At 46.6% G+C, this 8,712-nt stretch overlaps 1 pseudogene; it reads right to left on the bottom strand.

The window, feature by feature from the left end:
• Positions 1-4,572: 4,572 nt before the first annotated feature.
• LOC144102799 (uncharacterized) lies at positions 4,573-5,814 on the bottom strand (annotated as a pseudogene).
• Positions 5,815-8,712: the final 2,898 nt, after the last annotated feature.

Raw genomic sequence — 8,712 nt, 5'->3', positions numbered from 1 at the left:
ACTTCCTAGCTGCCACATGTGCGTAGCTGTTCCTGTCCGAACCTGACAGGACTTACTTTCATATTGATGTCCATGCCAGTGCATGCCTCATCCACGTGGCTGGCGCTGTAATGTCCGCCAATGTCGCTTCGCATGTTGGTGTCAGCCATTTTTTCGACCAACAAGTGACTAAACTGTTCTTGAAGTTTGCGCTTCTCTGCCCTCTCTACAAGTAGCTCTCTTTTTAGAGCATCCATAAGTAATGCTAGGTTAGTGTTCGCTTGGTCAGCCCTATCCATGCGTGCTCTTAATACGGAGAATTTGCACATAAAATACGCGCCTTCGGCCTCCTCTACAGATTCGAACTGAGTTTTCTCCAAATTCACCGAATCCTCGCTCGCACCCCGTCCATTTAACCTTCAGTTCCTGGACCATCTTAGCAGCACTCCATTATTGCTACTACAAAATGCCAAAATATCTAGAGGCTAAAAAAACACTTGCAAGCACGTGTTCAAATAAAATTCTGCCTACTGCAAAAGCCTAAAACCTAGAAAAGGATCAACTACCTGTCTAAACTAGTTAACCCAAAAATGAGCGCTTCAAGTCTGCAGCTTCCGGCTGGAAAAGACCTGGTAGCTTGCTCACCGACTTGAGCTTTACATCTAACGCCTAAATCTAAAAACTAGCCTAACTAAAACTATCCTAAATCTAAACTCTCAAAACATTAAAGGATAGAACTGATCTATTTGACGTACTCACGACGCTCCCGGTAGTCGTCAGTCCGTCCTGTCCCGGTCACCACGCATAATCCGAAGAGCACCGAAACATGCGTCCGCCCAGCACGGCTGCTTGGAGTGCGGTCGTAGCGCCGTTATGCGGCACCGACTGAAACCCCCTCGCAATGTACGGCACTGGTCCAACAGATGGCACGCGTAGGCGAGATGACGGAGGCAGAGGAAAGAGAAATGCTTCTGCACTCCTGCACCTAAGCAGACTGAAGTACATCCCTGCAATTTTTACAAAATAAAGGCTTCAGAAATTGCTACAGTTCTTTTTTTCAGAATCCGGACAATCTTTGTTGCACGCAACGGAAATAAGCAAAGAAAGACTGGCTTGTACAGCGGTAGAGATTGATATAAGTTTATGTTCCCCAGTGTCACTTAAGGAGCGCTGAGGATACAAGATACATAATAGAAACGGATTAAATTGCTATTAAACAATGGAGGAATGCCGAAATGCATGCGCTTGCTGGAACATGCGATAATAATGATTTACAGAAAGGTGGTTTTGCAATGAAATGTAACTGTTATGAAATAAGTTTGTGTTATGCAGGTGCACTGAAATGGTTCTGCCTAATAAAAAAAATTGATGCCAATCGATTCCGGGCGATCTCATCGCGTTGTTATCGAACTGCTCAGTATTTATTTCTCTGTTGGGAGACTTATATCAGCTTATATCTGCCTCGCGCTGTCCCATTTCCTGTTCTTGGTGTCGGAAACGATCGGCCTATGCTTGTTGGCGTCCTTTAATAGAACACTTGGACGACGGGCAATGAATAAAGTAAAATCACACTACACCGTACTGATTGTCAGACCAGTCGGACAGACGCTCGTGGTGGTGACTAAAAAATGACCCCTTTTAATGTTCCGTCGCGCAATATATACAGCCAGAACGGTCACATGACTTATGTCACAACTGCGTGAGGGAAAGGAAGGCGTAGCGCATATTTCAGCGTGTATCAGTGGGACGGCCGCGTGCGCAGTGCTTATCACGATGACTGTCACGTCTTCCCCTGTTTTACAAGCACTGTGTGTGCCCACAAAGAAACACAAAAATACGCTTGTGCATTAAGTCATTGATACCGTGTCTTTTCGCCGTTCGTGCGAAGTGCCCATATCGCGTCGTTCTTTGCACTGGTGTTGAAGTTGCATTTTCAGGTAGGTACGTTCGCTTGAGTGTTCTTGGATAACTGCTCCGGCACGATGGTCTGGTCAAGCGAGTAAGAAGCAGTTTGTGTCGTCACGTCGTCGGCGCTTGTTTCTGTAAGCTAGCGGCTTTGTTGACGCTGGTCGATCTGTGCGGTGCTGGTTTCTTTGTCAGGGAGCAGTACCAGATGACGTCTGTTTCGGCGTATGGCTCCCCCTTCCGTACAGACCCAGTAGGACCTTGGTGTCGAAGATGGACGAAGGACTTTGCCTCGGGCGCACCTGTTTCGCAGCTACACCTGGTTACCTGCACACAAACTGGGAAGAGGTCTAGCAGCATGACGTCTGTAAAAATACAGCTTTTGTTTCTGTCGGCAATTTTCGTCTTTTTTCTTTCAAGAAACGCCGAATACTCAACGCTTTATCGCGGATGGCATGCATGGCACTCTCAAGCGTAAGCGACGGCTCATTAGCAGTTGTGCTGGGCTATAGCCGGTTGGCCCCTAGGAATTTCTATAGTTCAGCAAGGAAATGTAGGGTTCTAGCGCTTTCTTCAGCAGCCTTTTGATAGTCCCTACTATGCGCTTTGCTTCCCCGTTAGCCTGCGGGTAAAGAGTTCTCGTCGTAACATGTTTGAAGCCGTAGAATCTTGCAAACTCAATGAAAGCAAATGAGATTAACTGTGGACCTGGACCATTGTCCGATATCACCGTTTTCGGGATCCCGTGCCTGGCGAAGGTACTTTTCAGATGCTGGATGACCGCCTCTGCGATTTTTCTCTATCCAGTAGAACCAGCTAATGATACCTGGAGTGATAATCGACAACAGGAAGATAGACCGCTCCTTTCATCTCGAATAAATTCACTTAAATTTTTTTCCCACGGAAGCTCCGTTGTTTCAGAGGGAATCACCGGTTCAAAAAATTGGGTACGTTCTTGCGCACAGGTTGGGCAGTTGGCTACGGTTCTTGCGATTTCCTAGCTTATGCCTGGCCACCAGACCGATCCTTTAGCATTTGCGCGACAGTGCCCTGATGGCCCTCGTTGACTCGTTGCAGCATTTTTTTCCGCAGCGGTCATGGAATTACTAGCCTGGAGTCCTTCAGAAGTAGCTTCTTGCGCACCGTGATGTTGCCGCGATATGCCCAAAACTATTTTAGAACTTCTTGTACCCGGCCTTTTCAGGCCCACCCTGCGCTCACGCTTCGAGCAAAGAGGCGCACTCTGGATCCTCTGCCTGCTCTGAGCATATGCGGTCTAGTATGTTATCTGAGAGTCGATATCGGACAACTCCGTCCACGTATGCCGATATGTCAGCTGCAGACAGTTCTCCGATGGCTAGTCCCGTGTTCATCCCTCTAGCCCGAGAGTGTCCGCCGTAGCGATGCTTTCACCCGGGACGTGTGTAAGCGTGAACGAGTATCTCATGAGACGCATCTTGAACGTTTGAATTTTAGGTTGAAGAAAGCAGAGTTGATCACTACCTAACAATGGAAGGAGGGGCTTGTGATCTGTCTCAAACATAAACTTGACAACTCTCAGGAATTCGTCGAAGCGCTTCGGTGCCCAAGTCAAAGCCAACGCTTCCTTCTCGATGTGCGAATACCTTTGCTCAGTTTTTGTGAGCGACCTAGAGGCATATGCTACAGGACGTCTGTCGCCTGAGGGCCGATCATGGAGTAAAACTGAACCAAGTCCTTGCGAAGAGGCGTCTGTCGATATGATTGTCGGGTACTCGGGGTTGTACCTTGTTAGGCACCTGTTCGAGCTTAGAGTAGCCTTGATCTTCTCAAAGGCGTCCTCTTGTTGGGCTTCCCATGACCAATCACTGTCTTTATTGAGGAGGCTGCGTAGAGGCGCCGACATATGCGCAGCGTCAGGAAGGAAGCTTGCTAGCAAGAAACGAACTTCAGCTACGTTTTCAGGTTGGGCAACTCCTTGATAGCCCTAATCTTTTCAGCATCTGGGCGCACACCGCTTCCGTCGAAGATCATGCAAAGAAAGGTTACCTGCTTGAAGAAACAACATTTTTCTTTGTTGAGGGTCACACCCATCTGTTTCAGCCGGTTGAGCACTTCACTAAGGCGACTGTCGTGTTCCATTTCGTTCTTGCCGTAAACCAAAAGGTCGTCATATAGTTCAACACACGGTCTAGGCCTTTTAGGGCTTGCGAGAACTTTATTTGTAAAATTACTGGTGCGGATGTGATCCCCAACGGTAACATGCAGTAGCAATACCGCCCATACAGCGTAATGAAAGTGGTCAACTTTTGACACTTTATGGAAAGCCGTATTTGGTAGAACCCGGAATTCGTGTTCAGTTCAGAGAAGACCTTAGCTTCCTGAAAGGTCCTCATGACTTGCTCCACCGTTTCAGCTGATGGCGCTCCCGTCTTAAGAACTGGTTCAGTTGCGTTAAATCCACGCAGATCATTACTGCTCCAGACGCCTTTATTACGGGGAGAATAAGCGCGCACCATTCCTTCTCGTTCTAGCCTCTCCAGGTCTTCATTGACCCTGTCTTTCATGTGTATAGGAATCCGCCGGGGTGTAGATACCGCGTACGGGACTCCATTAAGCAAGAGGCGTATCGCATGTTCTCAGTATATGGATCTTGTTCCTTGAAATACCTCAGGATACCTGCTTACTATGTCCTCAGCAGTCAGCCATTCATCTAGGAAGCGTAAGATTACTAGGTTTTTGATAGCTGGCAATTCCAACAAGGGCGTGTGCAAGTTGTGCATAATGTAAATAGTTTGCTGCGAACGCTTTTCTTTCCGAACTATTTCAGCATCAAATTTTCCTATGATATGGATGCTTGAATTGCTCGGCCCGATAAGATCGCCTGCTTGGTCCAGGGAAGGTGGAAGGAACAGAAACTTTTCAAGTACGACAGTCACTTCTGCTCCGGTATCTCATTTCATGCCAACTTCGTGGTCGTTTATCAGTACTTCGGCGAAGTGCGCAGACGCTCGGTTCTGTGATTGCTCCACCGTGCCTAGAAATTGCTTATCAGGTTCGGCAATGCCATCGAGACTCCTGTCTGCCTGCATTTTTCGGCGCGCTTTTTCGAAGTGGCCCAAATTTCGGTAGAACCTCCACTTTTCTTGTAGCGCTGGGCAACTGCTTCTCAGTTGATACTGACCGGCGCGGAAGCTGCAGCTTTTTTGACGATAAGCATTCTTCTGTCCGCGTGAAAATGCGCTTTTTCCCCTGGCTTTCCTCGACTTTACTGCGCCGACACAAGCTTCCAGGACCGTACAGTAGCTGCCTTTTAGCTCGGCTTACTGTTTCTTCACTGTTTCGCTCGTACGCGCTTTTGCCAAAGCCGTGTTCAGTGTGACGTTCGGATTCATTTGTAGTTCTTCCGATAGAGCCTCATCCCGTAGACCGACTACGAACCTGTCTGTTATTAGGAGGTCCTTCATGTGTTTGAACTCACATCTGCCTGCTAGCCTGTTTAGCTCGGTTGCGAACTGGTCTACAGTTTCGCCCGGTTGCTGTGAGCGTTGATTAAAGCGAGCACACTCGTAGACTATATTCTTGGTGTGAACAAAGTAACATCTAAAACTTATACTTTATGAAGCTGAGGTCCTTAATTTCTTCATCTTTTACATCTAGTGCCCGAAAAATCTCCCGAGACTTTCTGCCCATTGTATAGAGAAGATATCTTACTTAAACTTCGGCTGGCTTCTCGTGTAGTCCGGAGGAGAATCTGTAGTCAAATTTGTCCAACCAGTCGGGCCAGTCCACGACGTTCTGGAAGTCGCAGCGCCTAGGAGGCTTGATTCCCGCTACTCCCAATTGTTGCTTGACGTCTGCCACAGGGACGACTTGCTCTTGTTTAAGCAGCTTCTGGTCGTCGTCTTGTTGGTGGTGCTGTTGCGGTGCTGCATCAGAGCCGGCCTTCATCCAACTTCTGACACCATGTCAGACCCAGCCAGACAGATGCTCGTGGTGGTGACCAAGAAATTACCCTTTTTATTGTTTCGTCACGCAATATATTTAGAATGGTCAAATGACTTATGTGAGAACTGGGTGAAGGAAAGGAAGGCATAGCGCATATCTGAGCGCGTATCAGTGGGACGGCCGCGCGCACAGTGCTTATCACGATAACTGTCACACTTATGGGCGACTTCAATGCGAAGGTGGGCAAGAAGCAGGCTGGCGAGAACGCGGTAAGCGACTAAGGGATATGTTCCAGAAATAGCATGCGATAGTTCTTAGTCGCATTAGTAGATAGGAGAAATAATTTAAGGATATGAATACCTTCTTCCGCAAACGAGAGAACAGGAAGTGGACCTGGAAGAATCCCAACGGTGAGACTAAAAATGAAATGGACTTCATACTATGCGCTCTACCTGGGATCGTCCAGGACGTGGCCGTCCTCAGAAAGGTGCGCTATAGAGACCACAGAATGGTAAGGTCTCGAATTTGCTTAAACTTGAAGAGGGAACGGAAGAAGCTAGAAAAGAGGAGGTAAATTAAGGAGTTAGCGGTAAGAGGGAAAGTACAGGAATTCAGGATATCGCTGCAGAACAGATATTATCCTTTAACTGAGGGAGACGATCTTGATGTTCATACAGTGAGCGATAATCTGACAGCTATCATTACTGAGTGCCCATTAGAACTAGGCGGTAGGGCGGTAAGACAGCATACTGACAAGCAATCTCAGGTGACGAAAGATGTGGTTAAGAAATGCCAAAGCATGATGGCGTTTACCCCAACCGAGAGAATGGAACTGGTAGAGCTATCCAAATAAATAAATGAGCTCAAGATAGCCGACATAAGGTAGCTTAATATGGAGAGAATCGAGCATGCTCCAAAGGAAGGAGGAAGCATAAAAGTGAATAGGAAACTAGGCGTAGGTAAAAACCAGATGTATGCGTAAAGAGACAAGGAAGCCAATGTCATTAGCAATATGGATAAGATAGTTAAAGTAGCGGAAGAATTCTATACAAATCCGAACAGTAGCCAATGTAATCAGAACGTTAATGACAAAGATAGTAGCGCACAGCACCGGGACATCGCGCTACAAAATAAAAAAAAGGCGGTACTGTCTGGAAGTCGTTGAAGTAACCAGCGTCAGCTGTTTGGTTTACTAGACTTAGAAAGCAAAGAAGAATGAGCCGCTCGTGTCGAGGAACGGAATTCAATACCCTTTGAATCAGGATGGATTGCCACCATGCCCGGCTACGCGTGCACACACGCCGCCTAGCGCAGCGATTAGTGTTCCTGTTTATGCAGTGTATGTGTAGTGTTCCTGTGTATGTTCCTGCAGGGAGCATATACAGGAACACTAGCAGGGATCGACGCCTAGCGCCAACTATCAGAGAAGTTACGATGCACGTCTACCAGTTGTCGAGTTACACCTCCTCAAGATATGTCCTAAAAGAAATTTAGTTTCGGGGGGGGGGGGGGGAAGGGGGGGGTCAAGGAGGGCACAGAATTCGCCTTCCGGTGCGATATGGGAACGCGTCAATTTGACATTGCATGTATAGAATGTTTGAATATTATTGAAGGGTGTTTTCATATTTATACTACAACCAATAGGGTTTTATGTGGCTACCGAATTCGGTACACAAGTGTGTCCGCATGGGTGCCCTTCGTTGCCGGAGTATAGAGCGGAACGAATGTACACACATAAGCGGTCCCACCACTGGACAGTCTTCCGGCCAATTATAGGTTATTTTTTTGGGCGTGAAGGAAGAAGAGATGGAAGGGCAAAACCAATTTTAATGGCCGCCTTTTAGGATTTGAGAAACCGAAACTATGCCGCCATTTCGTCGCCTGGCGTCATCCTCGCATAGTTCTACCGCTATCCCCTATATTGGACCGTGGCGTCAGCTTTGGCATGCGGCAGGTAGTTGTTTCTACAATGCCATTATAGATGGCGCTACAATTCTCAATGCGAGATGTGCTGTTTTCTAGTTGCTGCCACAGATTGCCCTGTGATCTCAGAGTTGTAACAGACCCCGCAGAATCTCGAAACGTGATGAGTGAGAGCTAATGCTTTTAAATATAAGTAAAGAAAGCTTTAGGAGCAATGAAAAGTCGGAAAGCAGCTCGTGAGGATCAGGCAACAGCAGTTCTTTTGAAAGACGGAGGGTAGATTGTGCAAAAAAACCTAGCCATCTTCTATACGCAATGCCTTATGATCTCGACCGTACCTCAAGCTTGGAAGAATGCAACCATTATCTTAATTAATAAGAAAGGAGATGCCAAGAATGAAAAGTTGCAGACCAATAAGTTTACAATCCGTTCCCTACAAGCTATTTACTAATTTAATCGCTAATAGAGTCAGGGAAACCTTAGACTTTTATCAAAAAAATATCAGGCAGGCTTTCGTAAAGGATATTCCACAATAGACCATATTCACACTATCAATCAGTTGATGGCGAAATGCGTAGAATATAAACAACCTCTACATATAGCCTTCATTGATTACGAGAAAGCATTTCACTCAGTGGAAATCTCAGCAGTAATACAGGCATTGCTTTATCAGGGTGTATAAGAGCATTACGTCAAAATAACGGAAGATATATATAGCAATTGCACAGCTACCAAAGGCATCCATAAAATCAGCAACAAAATTCCAGTAAGAAAAGGCGTGAAGCAAGGAGTCAGGATCTCGCCAATGCTATTGACAGCCTGTTTACAGGAGGTATTCCTAGGTCTTAATTGGGAACAGTAGAGAATAACAGTAAATGGAGAATACCTAAATATTCTGCGTTTCGCTGATGGCATTGCGTTGCTTCGTCACTCCGGAGGTGAACTGGTAATCATGATCATTGAGTTAGACAGGCAATG

Source organism: Amblyomma americanum, chromosome 8 (genome assembly GCF_052857255.1).
Source record: "Amblyomma americanum isolate KBUSLIRL-KWMA chromosome 8, ASM5285725v1, whole genome shotgun sequence".
In the NCBI taxonomy this organism is placed as follows: Eukaryota; Metazoa; Arthropoda; class Arachnida; order Ixodida; family Ixodidae; genus Amblyomma; species Amblyomma americanum.
This window is presented reverse-complemented; position numbering and strand designations above follow the sequence as displayed.